At 34.1% G+C, this 17,070-nt stretch overlaps 1 non-coding gene across 1 annotated transcript; it reads left to right on the top strand.

Moving 5' to 3' along the window:
* Positions 1-269: 269 nt before the first annotated feature.
* Positions 270-379, top strand: LOC125928061 (U6 spliceosomal RNA). The gene has a single exon (XR_007459546.1). It is a non-coding gene; the product is annotated as a U6 spliceosomal RNA (small nuclear RNA).
* Positions 380-17,070: the final 16,691 nt, after the last annotated feature.

The raw sequence follows: 17,070 nt of genomic DNA, 5'->3' as shown, positions 1-17,070 counted from the left end.
ACAAAAGAACTAGCAACAGTTTTCAAATATCATTGAATACGGCTTTTTAAAATTAATATCTGTATTAACTGCATCCTTCTCTTTAATTCTCTTTCTTTCTGCCCCTGATAGTATGATTTGTTTTGTTGATCTAGTTCATTCAAGAAATTCAGACACTTAAAAACTTTGCTGAAAATGTCATCTAAGACAGTGAGCAACTCTCTGATATAGATTTGATATAGAGTTTGGCTATGTAGGCTAGTGGCTACTGAATGTGAAAACAAAGCATAGTACATATGCAATAGCACATATACTAAAATTGGAACCATACAGAAAAGGTTAGTAAGGCCCCTGAGCAAAAGGCAAGTCACAGATTTTCTAATTAGCATTGCTGAGTTTTGTGAACTTTTTGCAAGTTTTACGGGATGTTATGGGATGAAATGGCAAGGATATACACCCTCACATGGTAGATAATGGTGATTCCTTCTTGCTGATGTCAGAATGCAAAAATACGTGCAAATGGAGTCAGATTTTAATTGATGGAGCTGAATAAAATTTCTAATTCTATTGGGTAAATCTGCTTTGTTCTCTTATGTACTTAAAGTAGAACAGTCATTTAGCATTGTAAACAGTTTTCCTGTATCTCCGTATGAAAGGAACACATCTTACCTGTTTGGTTTTTTTTTTAGCTATGTATATTAGAAATCACCTACTATAACTTCCTTGAACATATGGATTTATCTCTCTTGTCTTTTCAAATAGAGTGAATAATTCTTGGCTCATGGTACTTAGTCACTGCTTACTAACCAAGTATGTGTTTGGCAAGTGTATCATTTTCCTATGCTGTGTAACAAATTACCGCAAACTCAGTGGCTTAGTAAAAACATATATTTATTCTTTCACGGTTTCTGTGAGTAGGGACAGATACTGCTTATTCTTTGCAAGGATGTAGTCAATACAAAAGACAGGGCTACTTCTCATCTGGAGGCTCTAGTACTGACAGATCCACTTTCCAATTCACCCAGGTTGTTGGCAGAATTTACTTCCTTGTGACCATTAGAGCAAGGGCTCCAACTCCTTGCTGCCTGTTGGCTGGAGTTTCCTCTCGGCTCCCAGAGGCCGACTGAAGCTCCATGCCTCATGTCTCTCTCCACAGAACACCTCACAGCATTGTACCTTGCTTCTTTAAAACCTGTAAGGGAGGAGAGAACACTGGTCTGATAGCAAAATGGAATATTATACAATGTATCATAATCAGGAAGTGGGCTCCTATCACCTTTGCCAAATTATGTTGGTTGGAAGCATATCATAGGTCCTGTCCATACTAAAAGGAAGGAACCCTGAGGACGGCTTTAAAGTCTGTCTGACAGAGCAGCTATCATCATAAAAACTAGTATCAGCCTTGAAAACCCAACTTTGAATCATAATTTAAAATACTGTTACGGGGGGGGGGGGGGGGGAAGGTTAGTTTGGTCTTCCTGAAGAAAATGTAAAATAGTTGTTAAATAGTTGTAGGGGATATAGAGTTGTCACTACACAAGATTTATAAAAGCACCATACCCACGGCATTCCCCATTGTAAGAGGTTAGATCTTTAGGGACTAGGAATGTATTCTTAGCTACTTTGACAATGAATAACATGTGAACTTCTTTCCTTGGTGAGTACATTCTGAGTTTTAGGACTCTAAATAACACAGTTTGTGCTTAATGTACACCTCACTTGTCTACTATTGTTTGGCCTGTAACAACCACAGAGGTGATTATATACTATGTAATTATATGCTGTAGTTAATAGGCATTTCACCATCTATTTATCCATAGGTCTGTTTTCTCACATAAGCACTTAATTCTATAATGTGTAAATCAAAAGCTCCAGGCTTACTAGTCTTCCAAGATGTGACAACAATGGATGAATTATAAGCTATTCCCCCAAAGAATAGTGAATTGGGACACGTGGGGCTATGTAACACTGGAGCAACCACATCTGGTGCTCCCTGAAAAATTCCACACCTTCATGTCTTCCTGTAGTTCAAAAACAGACACTATTTCTGAGTGCCCCTGCAGACCATAATTGCCACTTTCTACTTAGGAAAAGCAATTTCTAAGGTAACCAGGATACACACTCCAGAGCAGTTTATAACTAGTGCAAACTAAATTATGAGCATACTACATAGGAACCCTATTGCAAAGGAGATTTTTTTTTCCATAGCAAAATAATCAATATATATGATTGAAATTTACAAGTATTTGTATTTTTTCCATTAACTCTTGTTGGGGGACACTTTTATATCTGCCATGTAATAAACATGTAAACTTTTCAGCCCACCACTAACCCTTCTCACATGTAACAATAATCACATGACGATTTACTGCATGTGTATCAGTCAGAACCCTGTCAGAAAACTGGTGGCATAATTAAAAATGGTTGAAGAGAGTTTAATAAGGTGACTATTTAAGACAGATTGAACAGTATTAAAGGTTGGTGAAGCATTCTGCACTAACTACAGCTGGAAGCTACACCTCCATGCCTAGGCTTGATGGAACATAGAGTTATCAGAACACAGAAAGATCTGTTCAAGAAGAAACTGACCTTAAGTAAAGAAAGGCAACAAGTGTCCTGGCAGGTAAAAAACAAGAGAGATAAATACCATAATTCTTCATTTCTTTTACCTTCTAATATTCTGCTGATGCTTTGCATTGCCTGAACCATCAAGAAGCCACAAGGAAAGAGAACCTGGTTGATAATAGTGCGTAAATGTTGAGCTCATGAAACACAGCAAGGGTGTATGTATGTGTGGGAAGGGGAGGTTGAAAACTGGGAGGGGAGAGATAAGCAGGGATTATCCTATCGTGTATCAATGTGTATCAGGGCTCAAAGATAGTTGTGGATAATTTTGTCTCATTTTTATTAAAATTCCAACTTTTATCCATGGTCTGAATTCTTTCAGTTTCTTCCTTTTACAACTGGGGAATATTGGTCAAAGATATATTAAATCTGTTATTTTTTAACATACCTTAGCAAGTGCATCAATCATGTATTTCATTAATATTCTGAGCTCTTTTCAGAAATCATGGGACATCTAACAGAGTTGTTGAAATCTTCAATGTTCTTTTAACCGTTCATAACTAGAGATTCTTCAAGGCAGTTTCTATCAGTTTCCATATTCATACAGGCTGCCCAACTTTAAGATACTTCTATAATTCTACATATTCTTTAGAGGAAATCCCAAGGACTATAAGGAACAAAAAATTACCCAAATAATCCAAGATTTCTCCATATAGGCTCCAAATCAACATAAAATCTCCAAAACTCCTTGAAAGAAAGCTGGCCAAAATCTAGAGAGAATTTCTGAAGGTTACCATGAATTATACGTTGTTACCTAGTGTTTTTGCAATCTTCCCTTGTACTTTTTTTGCAAGGAAATAAAAAAAAGCTTTATGCCTTTATTTGAGATACCATTTTAAAAAGCTTTTTGAGAGAGAATATGTCAAAATTGGCACATAAATCACAGAATGAAATCCTCCAGTTCTATCAACGGAGAGACTAATACCTAAATTATATTAACTCTAATCCAAATCATCATTCAACATCTTTTTATCATTTCTAAGTACTCATACACATTTGGATAAATCATTTCCCTTTTTTTTTCTTCATGCCTACTGACTTCTCTTCATGAAATCTTTCTCTCTTCCCCTTGTGAATTACAAGACACAACTACAATTTATGGATTACTTAGTCATTAAAGTTAGCTATACAAACCAATGTTTCAATTCTATTGAGTTTTAAGTTCAACCTTTCTATGACTTTAGGCAAATCAGTTTTTATTAATTTCCAATTTTATCATTTCTTAAGTAAATAGTAATCTTTTGTTGTGTTATTTTTTAAGATTCTATTTAAACTGCAGTTAGTTAACATGCAGTGTAATTGTAGTTTTAGGTATACAATGTACTGATTCAATACTTCATAAAACACCTAGTACTCATCACGACAAGTGTCCTCCTTAATCCCCATCACCTATTTTTCCCATCTACACACCCACCTCCCCTCTGGTAACCATGAGTTTGTTCTCTAGAGTTAAAAGTCTGTTTCTTAGTTTGTCTCTCTCTTTTTCTTTTTTTGTTTGTTTTGCTCCTTAAATTCTACATATGAGTGAAATCCAATGGTATTTGACTTTCTCTGAATGACTTATTCCACTTAGCATAATACTCTTTAGCTCCATCCATGTCCTTGCAAATGGCAAGATTTCATTCTTTTTTATGGCTGAGTAATATTCCATTATATATATATATATATATATATATATATATATATATGTATGTATATTTATGTACCTATATCTATCTATACCTATATCTATCTATATCTATATCTATCTACATCTATATCTATATCTGCACACATATATGCCACTTCTTTATCCATTCATCAATCTATAGGCAATTGGGCTGTTACCATAATTTGGCTATTGTAGACAATGCTACTATAAACATCAGGGTGCAAATACACCTTCGAATTAGCATTTTTTTTATTCTTTTGGTAAATAGTAGTACAGTTGCTGAATCATAACATAGTTCTATTTTTCATTTTTTTGGGAAACATCCATACTGTTTTCCAGAGTTGCTGTATCAGTTTCCATTCCCACCAACAGTGCAAAGGGTTCCCCTTTCTCCACATACTAACACCTGTTGTTTCTTTTGTTGTTGATCATTCTGACAGGTGAGGTGATATCTCATTGTGGTTTGATTTGCATTTCCCTGATGATGAATGATGTTGACCATCTTTTCATGTATCTGTTGGCCATATGTATGTCTTCTTTAGAGAAATGTCTGTTCATGTCTTCTGCCCATTCTTAATTAGATTAATTGTTTTTAGGTATTGAGTTGTATAAGTTCTTTATATGTTTTGCATACTAACCCTTCATCAGATATGTCATTTGCAAATATCTTCTCCCATGCAGTAGGTTGCCTATTAGTATTGTTGATTGTTTCTCTTACTGTTCAGAAGCTTTTAATTTGATGAAGTCCCAATAGTTTATTTTTGCTTGGTTTCCCTTGCCTCAGGAAACATATCTAGAAAGAAGTTGCTACAGCCAATGTCAAAGAATTTACTGCCTGTATTCTCTTCTAGGATTTTGATAGTTTCAGGTTTCACATTTAGGTCTTTGATCCATTTTTAATTTATTTTTGTGTATGGTTTAAGAAAGTGGTCCAGTTTCATTCTTTTCATGTAGCTATCCAGTTTCCGCAACACCATTTGTTGAAGAGAAATTCTTTTTTCCATTGGATATCCTTTCCTGCCTTGTCAAAGATTAATTGACCATATAGTTGTGGTATTATTTCTGGATTTTCTATTATGTTCTATTGTACTATGTATCTATTGTTGTGCCAGTACCATACTGTTTTGACTACTATAGCTTTGTAATATAACTTAAAGTCCAGAATTGTGATGCCTCCAGCTTTGCTTTTCTTTTTCAAAATTACTTTGGCTTTTGAGGATCTTTTGTGGTTCCGTACAATTTTTAGGATTATTTGTTCTAGCTATGTGAAAAATGTTGTTAGTATTTTGATTGGGATTCTGTTACTTGTAGATTGCTTTGGGAAGTATAGACATTTTAACAATACTTGTTCTTTTAATCCATGAGCATGGAATGTCTTTCCATGTCTTTGTGTCATCTTTCATCAGTGTTTTACAGTTTTCAGAGTACAGATCTTTGCCCTCTTTGCTTAAGTTTATTCCTAGGTGCAATTATAAATGGGATTGATTCCTTAATTTCTCTTTCTGCTGCTTCATTAGTGATATATAGAAATGCAACCGATTTATGTATGTTGATTTTGTATTCTGCAACTTTACTGAATTTATTTTTCAGTTCTGGTAGTTTTTTTGATGGCATCTTTCAGGTTTTCTACATATAGTATCATGTCATCTGCAAATAGTGGAAGTTTTATTTACTTTTACCAATTTAGATGCCTTTTCTTTTTTTGTATTCTGATTGCTGTGGTTAGAAATTCCAGTACTATGTTTAATTAAAATGATGAGAGTGGAAATCCTTGTCTTGTTCCTAACCATACAGGAAAAGCTCTCAGATTTTCACAATTGAGGATGACATTAGCTGTTGGTTTTTCAAATATGGCCTTTATTATGTTGAGGTATGTTTCCTCTAAACCAACTTTGTTGAAGGGTTGTTTTTTTTTTTATCGTGAATGGATGCTTTACTCTGTCCAATGCATTTTCTGCATCTATTGAAATGATCATATGGTTCTTATCCTTTAATTTATTAATGTGATATATTATGTTGATTGAGTAATATTAAACCACACTTGTAGCCTAGGAACAAATCCCACTTCATCCTGGTGAATGATTTTTTAATATGTTATTGGATTCAATTTGCTAAGATTTTATTGAGAATTTTTGCATCTATGCTCATCGGGTATTCTGGCCTATATATCTCTTTTCTAGTGGTGTATTTATACTGTTCTGGTATCAGGGTAATTTTGGCCTCATAGAATGAATTTGGAAATTTTCTTTCCTATTTGATGTTTTTGAAATTGATTGAGAAGAATAGGTATTATCTCTTCTTTAAATGTTTGGTAGAATTCACTGTGAAGCCATCTGGCCCTAGACTTTCCTTTCTTGGGAGTTTTTTGATTACTCATTCCATTCCTTTATGTTTCTAGGAATTACCCATTTCTTCTAGGTTGTCCAATTTGATGGTATATAGTTTTTGATAATATTATCTCATTGCTTGTATTTCTGTGGTATTTGTTATTTCTCCTCTCTCATTTGTGATTTTACTTATTTGGATCCTTTCTCTTTTCTTTTTGATAAGTCTAGCTAGAGATTTATCAGTGTTATTGATTTTTTCAAAGAACCAGCTCCTGGTTTCATTGATCCCTTCTATTGGTTTTTATTTGTTTGTTTTAGTTTCTACATTATTTCTTTCCTCTCTAATCTTTATTATTTCTTTTTCCTTCTACTGGATTTAGGCTTCATTTGTTGTTCTTTTTCTAGCTTTTTAGGTGTAACATTAGGATGTTTATTTGGTATTTTTCTTGCTTCTTCATGTATTGTTATATATTTCCCTCTTAGGACTGTTTTTGCTGCATCCCAAATGTTTGGACGGTTTTGTTTTGACTTTCATTTGTTTCCATTTATTTATTTTTTTAAATTTCTTTGATTTCCAGGTTGACTCATTCATTATTTAGTAGTGTGTTGTTTAACCCTTATGCATTTGTGGTCTTTCCATGGTTTTTCTTGTGGTTGACTTCTAGTTTCATGGCATTGTGGTCATAAAAGGTGCATGTTATGACTTCAATCTTTTTTTTAAATATTTTTTTAATGTTTATTTATTTCTGAGACAGAGACAGAGCATGAGTGGGGGAGGGGCAGAGAGAGAGAGGGAGACACAGAATCAGAAGCAGGCTCCAGGCTCTGAACTGTCAGCACAGAGCCCAATGCAGGGCTCAAACTCACAAACTATGAGATCATGACCTGAGAAGAAGTTGGTTGCTCAACCGACTGAGCCACTCAGGAGCCCCATGACTTCAATATTTTTCTGAGGCCTGTTTTGTGACCTAATATGTGGTCTTTTCTGGAGAATGTTCCATGTGCACTAGAAAACAATGTGTATTCTGCTGTTTTAATATGGAATGTCCTGTATATATCTGTTAAGTCTATTTAGTTCAGTGTGTCATTCAAAGCTATTGTTCCCTTTTTTATTTTGTTTATTTTTTAAAAATGTTTATTTATTTATTTATTTTGAGAGAGAGCATGTGAGAAAGGGAAAGGGAGAGAGAGAACTAGGCTACACATTGTCAGCACAGTTCACCATGTGGAGCTTGAACTCATGGACCTTGAGGTCATGACCTGAGCTGAAATCAAGAGTTGGACTCTTAACCAATTGAGCCACCCGGGCACCCATCCTTGTTTATTTTCTTTTTTTTTTAAGTTTATTTATTTATTTTTGAGAGAGAGAGTGTGTGTGTGTGTGTGTACAAGCAGGGAGGAGGGTGGGTGCAGAGAGAGAGGGACAGAGAGAAAATCCCAAACAGGCTCTGCACTCTCAGCACAGAGCCTGATGCGGGGCTTGAATCCACAAACTGTGATATCATGACCTGAGCAGAAGTCAGACATTTAGGTGACCCTGTTTATTTTCTATTGAAACGATTTCCCCATTGATGTAACTGGGGTGCTAAGTCCCCTACTGTTATTTATAATTATAAATAAGTTCCTTTACGTTTGTTAGAATTGTTTTATATATTTGAGTATTTTGTGTTGGGGGCATAAATATTACAATTGTTATATCTTCTTGTTGGATTTTCTCCTTTATTATGATATAGTGTCCTTCCTTATCTCTTGTTACTATCTTTGTTTTGAAGTCTGGTTTCTCTGATGAGTATTGCTACTCCAGCTTTCTTTTGACATCCATTTGTGTGATAGGTTTTTCTCCATTCCCTCACATTCAATCTGCAGGTCTTTAGGTCTAAAATGAGTCTCTTATACGCAGCATATAAATGGGTCTTGATTTTTTCATGCATTTTGACACCTTATGTCTTTTGATTGGAGCATTTAGTCCATTTATATTCAAAGTAATTATTGATAGATATGTGTTTATTACCATTTTATCACTTGTTTTGTTATTGTTTCTGGAGATTTCCTCTGATCCTTTCTTGTCTTTGTCAGGCATCCTTCAAATCACTGTTTCCATGCTCTCTGCCCCAGGGTTGTTTGCCTGCCTTCTCTCCAGTGTAGTGCCCTCTGGTCTCTATACCAACCAAGCCCAGTAACCTTTAAAACTTCAGTGTTTGCTTGTTTGTTTGTTTGTTAATTTAAACTTAAGTTAGTTAACATATAGTGTAATATTGGTTTCAGGAGTAGAACCCAGTGATTTATCACTTACATATAACATCCAGTGTTCATCCCAACAAGTACCCTCCTTAATGCCTATCACCCACTTAGTCCATCCCCACCATCCACCTCCCCTCCAGCAGCCCTTAATTTGTTCTCTATATTTAAGAGTCTCTTATCGTTTGCTTATCTTTCTGAAAAACTCCAGGTTATAAACTCCACTGGTTGTGAGAACTCATGAAATTCAGCCTCCCTTATTTCCAAGTGAACGGTTTTGGGGAAATATTCTCCTGTGCATTCTCCTGTGTGCTCCTCTCCCTCATTCCCTTCTCTTTGGCCACAACTCCCAGCCCTCCACAGCACTCAGGATCCATTTCTCCTCTATACCCTATCTCCACACTTTCTACTTTCTTTGATGTGACCTCTTCTTTCCTTTTAGTTATGGAGTTTGTTCTGTCAGTCTTCAGGTCCATTTCTGGAGTATTTAGGATAATTTAATAATTATCTAGTTGTACTCATGAGACAAAGTGATCCTAAGGTCTTCCTATTCTGATGCTATCTTCCAAAATATCTTGTGGTTTTGATACTGTGCATATAAACAATGTTTTATAACTGTCAAACTATTGGGCATAATAGGAAGAAATCCCAAAATGAGTATTATATATATGAGAGAATTTTTTGTACTTTTATGGAGAAGACTACCATATTTATATACCCATTAGCTTGATATTATGTTTGTTTTATTTGTTTATCTTTCAAATACATGGATTTCTTCTTAATGGATTTGTGTTTCTAGGACTACTTCTATATCCGCCTCTAATTACATTTATATAAATTATGATATTTTCCTCTGATGCACAATATAATAAAATTTTCTTAAGCAAAATTGTTTTTAAACCTGACATGCTACTTATTTCATTAGTATTATGATAAACAGAAGGGAAATAAAAGATTATATATATATATATGTATATATATATGTATAAATACATATATATATACATATATATATATAAATGTTCTTAATGTTTATTTGTTTTTGAAAGAGAGAGAGAGAGAGAGAGAGAGAGAGAGACAGAATCTGAGTGGGGGAGGGGCAGAGAGAGAGGGACACAAAAAATCCGAAGCAGGCTCCAGGCTCTGAGCTGTCAGCACAGATCCTAACACAGGAGGAACCCACAGTTCAAACCCACGAACTGTGAGGTCATGATCTGGGCGGAAGTTGGATGCTTAACCGAGGGCGCCGCCCAGGCACATATGTATATATATATATATACGTATATATATACACATATATTTAAATAGTTATATTAATATAGTGCGTTTTCAAATTATACAACCTGCAATTCCCAGTACATTATTAATAAAGCTATTTGCAAACCTCCAAAGATCATGTTAAATAGTGGTTGGAATATTTTAAGCCATAATTTCACCTTTTTATTTTTTTTTTTCTCTCAACAAACCAGAGCCAATGATATAATAGGTGCAAAGTTCATACCCTCTTTTTCCATAGAGTTGACAGATTGGTTAAAAATATTAAAACAGACAACATTGTAATTTTGTCTTATTATCAGTTTCTTTTATGTTAACTTCAGGCAAATTTTAAAAAAAATTAACATTTACTTATTTTTGAGAGAGAGAGAGAGAGAGCAATTTGGGGAGGGGCAGAGAGGGAGACACAGAATCCATAGCAGGCTCCATGCTCTGAGCTGTCAGCACAGAGCCAAGGTGGGGCTTGAACTCATGGACTGCAAGGTCATGACCTGAGTCGAAGTTGATGCTTATTGGACTGAGCTACCCAGGTGCCCCATCAAGCAAATTTTTAAAAATTTCTGATTTTTAAATGATAGTTGTTTTCTAATTTTTACTGATTTAATTAGCCTTCTTTTCAACAATTTTGGATAAGATGCTTAAGCCAGAGGTCAATACAAATGCAATAGCTTACCTGGCTTACTGTTTAGCTCTTCTATAAGAAAGATCACCTGTGTTTGTATTGTTGGGTCCCTTTGTTTGGCTGTTCTCTATGGAACAAAGACTTGAATTCTATCTATAATTTTATACTGCTAGAACATTCTAAAATGCAGATTATTATATGTCTCATCAGAGCTTTGACATAGGCTTTTTAAAAAGAATTTAAGACTTTTCATAAACTGATTCCATCCTCCATATCTAGCCATATCCTTCTACCCTCTTCTCACTGCCATATATCCTGTGCTTTAATACTCTAAAATTTATCATATTGCTTCCTCAAAGGCTCTTCCCTTCTGGTACTATGACTTTTATATATTGTTTTCAGTTAATCCCATGGTACTCTAAGTAACTTCTAATAGTTCTTACTCTACTTCATTATGAAAGTGTGTTTATATGCCTATACTTTCCAAGGGAATGAGAACAATTTGAAAGTAGGATATCATCTAATTATTTATGTCACCAGTGGAGTATCTCATAGATATAGTATACAAATAAATGTTTATGAATAAGTTAATTGTACAACAGACAAAACTTGAAAGGTCTAGGGGAATGTTTCCCAGTGAAACTACAAGAATTTATTGATACTTTATTAAGAAGAAGGAATCGACCTAATAATTCTTATCACAAAGTGTTGTATATAGGAAAACTGGTGAACATTTGGGGCAATTGATGGGACTATGGATCTTTTTGTTTATAGTTTGAATCATAGAGGGTATATCAATGTCTGGTCTTATCTCTAACTTTCAGTAGTTTTCTAGGTTTCAGCTAATATCTTTTCTAGTCACAAGAGGGAATGAGGCCCAGAAGGCAATATTATGCTTTTGTTTAACAGAGATAAAAAATTACTGTTTATCAATTCAGTCATAACCTGTATTTTGAAAATGTTGGAAACACAATTAGTAAAAACAATAGTCACTATTTTAGCCAGAGTCAGTCAAAAGGAATCCATAAGCATGCTACATACTCATTGCATATTTGTTATGTTTTCCACATCTAAATGATACTGCTGCACTTTCAAAAGGATATTTTTATAAATATGATTATAAAGTAAATTGTGTGTCTTATTTACTAAGCAAAACACTAAATAAGAGCAGAGGAAAAAAAATATATATATATATATTGTAATACACATATATTATACACACATATCATATGCAGGACACATGCCTATGCACATATATTCATAGGACACTTACAGCATCCTTTCCTCCCATCAGAAGACTATAAAGTTTAATATATGTGAAAAAATATAGCTTTAAAATACTGAAAAAGTAAAAAAAAATTTTTTTAATTAATAAAACTTAGTTGAAAAATGAAAGAAGATTAAGGTAGAAGAGTTTCTTCTTGTACTTATAAATTCTTTGGTCATTCACATGTTAGTATAATTATTATTTTAAGCACTTTTTAAAAAGAGGAAATATTAAGTAGCATAAATTGGTGAAGACATTTCTCTCAATGGGTAGAAATGAAGTTATAATTTCCTAGAAACTCAACTTTCATGTTAAGTATTTCCCAGCCCATAGTTTAATATCAGATGGCTAATAAAACTGCACCATCTCTTACTCTTGAGTCTCTCATTCAAATTGAATGCTATCTTACATTATGAAACATCAAGAAACATTTCTATGTGAATGGTACTATGCTTTTAAGAGTTAATTAGAATACTAAATCTCATATTAATACAAATCTCATAATCAGCATGTGTTGAAATATAGTCTACAGTCTTCAGGCAAAACATGGCATATGGAATTCAAAGTTCTCTGCTGTCTTCAAAAACACCTCTAAAATATCAGTTAAAATTAAAAAAAAAAACATTAATACAAAGACAACTTGAATAAGAGGAGTAAAAATGATTAAGAGGTGTCAACAAAGTTTTGGAAGATGGAAAGTGGATAAATTAGCAAAGTAGAAAAATCTGAATCCTTTATGCCAGTGGCTTAGATAATTGTGATGTGCCATTTACACCACTTGGACTTACCTTGTATATGACAATAAAGGAAAGTGCTTGACAATGGAAAACAGGAGGATTGTTTGAAGTTTTTAGGATATGATTATATCACCAAATCCCTTCCCATTTTCATGTATGGCTACAAGACCACCTTTCCCCTTTTCTCTCGGGAGATCAGAAATATAAACTTTAGATAAAATGAATTAAAATCAAGGTTATTAAAACAAACAAACAAAAAAGTCTGAGATTGAGGCACTAGTCAGAAATTATGAAAAAGAAACCCAAATGTCCTTTCTAGACACCAGCTCCCTATTCCCAGAGTATCAGAACAAGGAATTGAATTGCATTATTCTTTGGAAAAACATAATTGTCTCTGAGAAAAGAGCCACATATAACAATATGTAAAAGTTGTTATTCCAAAGTAAAGCCACCTCAGTACCCATCACCCTGTCATAAAGCCCCTGACCACATACACACATCAACACAGAACTATAAGAACTTTTGATTCAGGTAGTCAAAGACCAAATATATGAACAACAGTTTTAACTTAAAAGAGAACAAAACAAATAAAGATACAAATCCTAAAAAAAGAACAATCAAAGAAAAACTAAGGAATCCTGTATTTTTAAAGTGTTATAGTAGTCAGGCAAAAATATAAAGGGAGAGGTGAAAAATAAAGTTGAGAAAATCTCCCAGAAAAATAACGAAAAAGAAAAGTGATGATCAGTCAGTAAGAAAATATTTTTTTAAATTTTTTTTAACGTTTTTATTCATTTTTGAGACAGAGAGAGACAGAGCATGAATGGGGGAGGGTCAGAGAGAGGGAGACACAGAATCTGAAGTAGGCTCCGGGCTCTGAGCTGTCAGCACAGGGGCCCGATGCGGGGCTCGAACTCACGGACCGCGAGATCATGACCTGAGCCGAAGTTGGCTCTCAACTGACTGAGCCACCCAGGCACCCCAAGAAAATATTTTTAATGAGATAATTAATACAAGATAACCAACATCTGATTTAAATGACTTCCAGAAGGAGAGACCATAGAAAATCTAAAAGAATGAAAATAACAAAGATATCACAAAAGAAAAGCCCCCTAGAACTGAAGGACATGATTCTCCAGATTGAAAGAATTCAATAACTGCTTCACATATAGATTTTTTTAAAAGAACTACTGTGAAGCACATCATGGGGGAAATTATGGAATAACCAGGCTAAAGATTCTAAGCCCAAGGACTGTAGGCAGCAAAGACAACAGTGGAAATAAAAATGAGTGGAAATAAAAATGGAATGTAGTTCTCAAAATAATATTAAATAATTGGATGCTAAAAGATATGACATCTTCAAACTTCTAGAAAGAAAATTATTTCCAATCTAGAATTCTATATCCATCTAAACTATCAATAGAGTGTAAAGTACAGTAAAGGCAATTTTGGACAGGCAAAATAAGAATCACATCCTATCTATTCTTTCAGAAGAACCAACTGAAGGATATGCTTAAATAACACTTGGAAATAAACCACACAAAACAAAACAAAGATCCAAGAACCAAAGGACCAGACACTAGAAAGGGGTGAAAAGAAGTCCCACAAAAACAACTATCCATTGGCATCTAAAACAACAGGTTCAGATTAGGGTAGGAGGGTAAAGGCATGGAACTCTCTGGGAAGGTTATGGAATTGATGGAAAATTTGCAGCAGTTTCTGAATGGTCAGAAGTAAATATGGATAAATTTGTACAATTTTAGAAAAAAAAATCAGGCCAGGTACACACACACACACACACACACTAAGTAAATTTTAAACATTAGTCAGGTACTTTTCAAAACATATGTATTTATAGGACAGATACATTATTTTTCCTTACATTCTATTATTTGCAGAGGCTTTTGAAGGTGAGGGAGATTACATTTTTCCTGTTCCTTTTTCATCCTGAACTATCTTTGGAGCTAACAGTTAACACAAATTAACTTGGTGCGGAAAACAAAATCACATGGTTGAGGATGGAAGGGTACAGCTTAAAAGGTCTATTGGAATTAAATTTTTACATTTTCCCAAGGCATATGGCCATATCTTTTAATGTATAACTTTACTTACAACCTTGCTCATAATTTGAAGTGAATAATAAATTATCTTTCCATTTCTTTCTTTAATGTATATGGATGGGAGCATACACTCTCTTAACTTTATGCTTTAAAACAATCATAGGAGCATCTGGGTGGCTTAGTCAGTTAAGCATCCGACTTAAGCTCAGGCCATGATCTTGTGGTTCATGAGTTCAAGCCCTGCCATGGGCTCTGTGCTGACTGCTCAGAGCCTGGAGCCTATTTCAGAGTCTGTGTCTCCCTCTCTCCTACCCATTCTCCACACATGCTGTCTCTCTCTGTCTCTCAAAAATAAATAAACATTTAAAATAAAATAAAATAAAATAAAATAAAATAATAAAATAATCATAAAGTTGGAAGAAGTTAACATAAGATGAACTTTTTTTTTCTTGGTATTAACAGACAAATCATTATTATAAGTAATCAGTCAGCTTCCTATACCTATACTCAGTATGGGCCCAGGTAGAAAAAAGAGCCCTAAGGCTTACTTATTGATTTTTACCTCACTATACTAAATGTAAATATCGCCATCAATCTTTCAAAAACTCATTTATCTCTCTTTTTCTTATAGACAGGTACTGCCTCAATAACAGTATTTTTTTCCTACTCTACAAAAGAAAAGACATATTGAAAAAAGTCTATAGGATCCTTTAAACTATAATTAATTATACTATTGATTCCTTAAAATGATAAAGTTTGAAACTTTTTCCTTAAATATCAGGGAAATGGATTTAAAATATTTAATAATCCTCCCTAAAATTAATGATTAGACCTGCAGGCAGATGCTTACATAATATCATTTTCCAATTTCGAGGTAAAAATAACAGATAGATTTTGTGAATAAATATGGTAATTGACACCCAATGGGAATTGCAAATTTATAGTTCAATCTCCATTTTAACAAGAAGAAGCCACTTACAGATAGAACTCTGGGAATCAGTGACTCTTCAGAATAGCATTAGCCTTTAAGATTGAATTCATAAATACCAAGGAAATGGATGACTCTGGTTTTGTCTATTACCCAACATAAAGAAAGTTCCTTGTTCATGCTTCAGGAGAAGAAAAAGAAGAATAAGAACAAGGAGAAGAAAGGAGAATAAAGAGAATCTAGGTTTATAAATTATACATCAATACGTTTGCTTTCATAGCCTTTGTATTGTAAGAGGATCTAGAATGATAGATTCAGACTTCAATGCTGAAAATCATATTACAGCATCAGCTGGATACACCTCCAGTCGTTTTTTTGACAGCTAAATTCATGTGCTTCAGACATGACAGTGAGAGAAGTCCTCATTGAATCATTTGCACTACGCTTCATTCTAAACCAGACAGCAGCCATCTTATGGTTCATTGATGCATTTCATTCTACAGAGATAAAAATGCTATTTACTTTATGAGGAAGCAAAAAAATCCAGGTTATTTAGATAGAAATCCCAAAAGTTTGCTGGCAAAGGAAATTCCTGAGCTCTATTTTACCCAGATAATCATTGAATGCATGGCTTTATTTTTTCTAAAACCAGGACTACAGTTTAGTGAAGTTAGCTAATTTGTCCAGAATAGTAAACCAACCATTGGATGATGAGAAGTATGAATTTGTATTGCAGACACTACCCAATTATGATAAGAAATATCAATTTGCTCTTCTGAGAAGAAAGAGTATCCCCTATTTAAGAAAGTCGTGGTTATAACCACTGAAGCTTGCTAAAATGTATTAGAGAATAATAAAGTGAACTTTATTAAAAGGATACCCATGGGAGCAATCCCATCATCCTCTACAGCTGAGAGCAGCAGAAATAGTCTACCGGTCCTTCTTATGCTTAGCTTTTTAAATAATGCCTTTTTACCAAAAAGATCAGAGGAGTATAATTGCAGTCACCTCTTTAAATAATCTATTAGTGTTGGGTGGCTCACTCATGACACAAATTAATTTCATACCTCCTTATTTTGTTCTTTAGTTATGTCAGGTATGACGTTCCTCTCTCACATACGAAAATTATGAATTCATTAACATCAATAAACACCAACCCTGTGCTATTCACATGTTATGTTCAGTTACATGTGCTATTTCTGGTTTTCACAACAGCCAGGTAAAGTAGTTGCCATTTTATCCCTACTTCATAAAGGAGCAAATTGAGACTCATGCCAAGTTTTCTGTTTCTTCCGTATCATTTAAAACGCTTAGTAATGAACTAAGCAGATAGAAAGTGGTCAATACATAATGTTGGCTGA

The sequence above is a fragment of the Panthera uncia genome, chromosome D4, assembly GCF_023721935.1.
Source record: "Panthera uncia isolate 11264 chromosome D4, Puncia_PCG_1.0, whole genome shotgun sequence".
In the NCBI taxonomy this organism is placed as follows: domain Eukaryota; kingdom Metazoa; phylum Chordata; class Mammalia; order Carnivora; family Felidae; genus Panthera; species Panthera uncia.
This window is presented reverse-complemented; position numbering and strand designations above follow the sequence as displayed.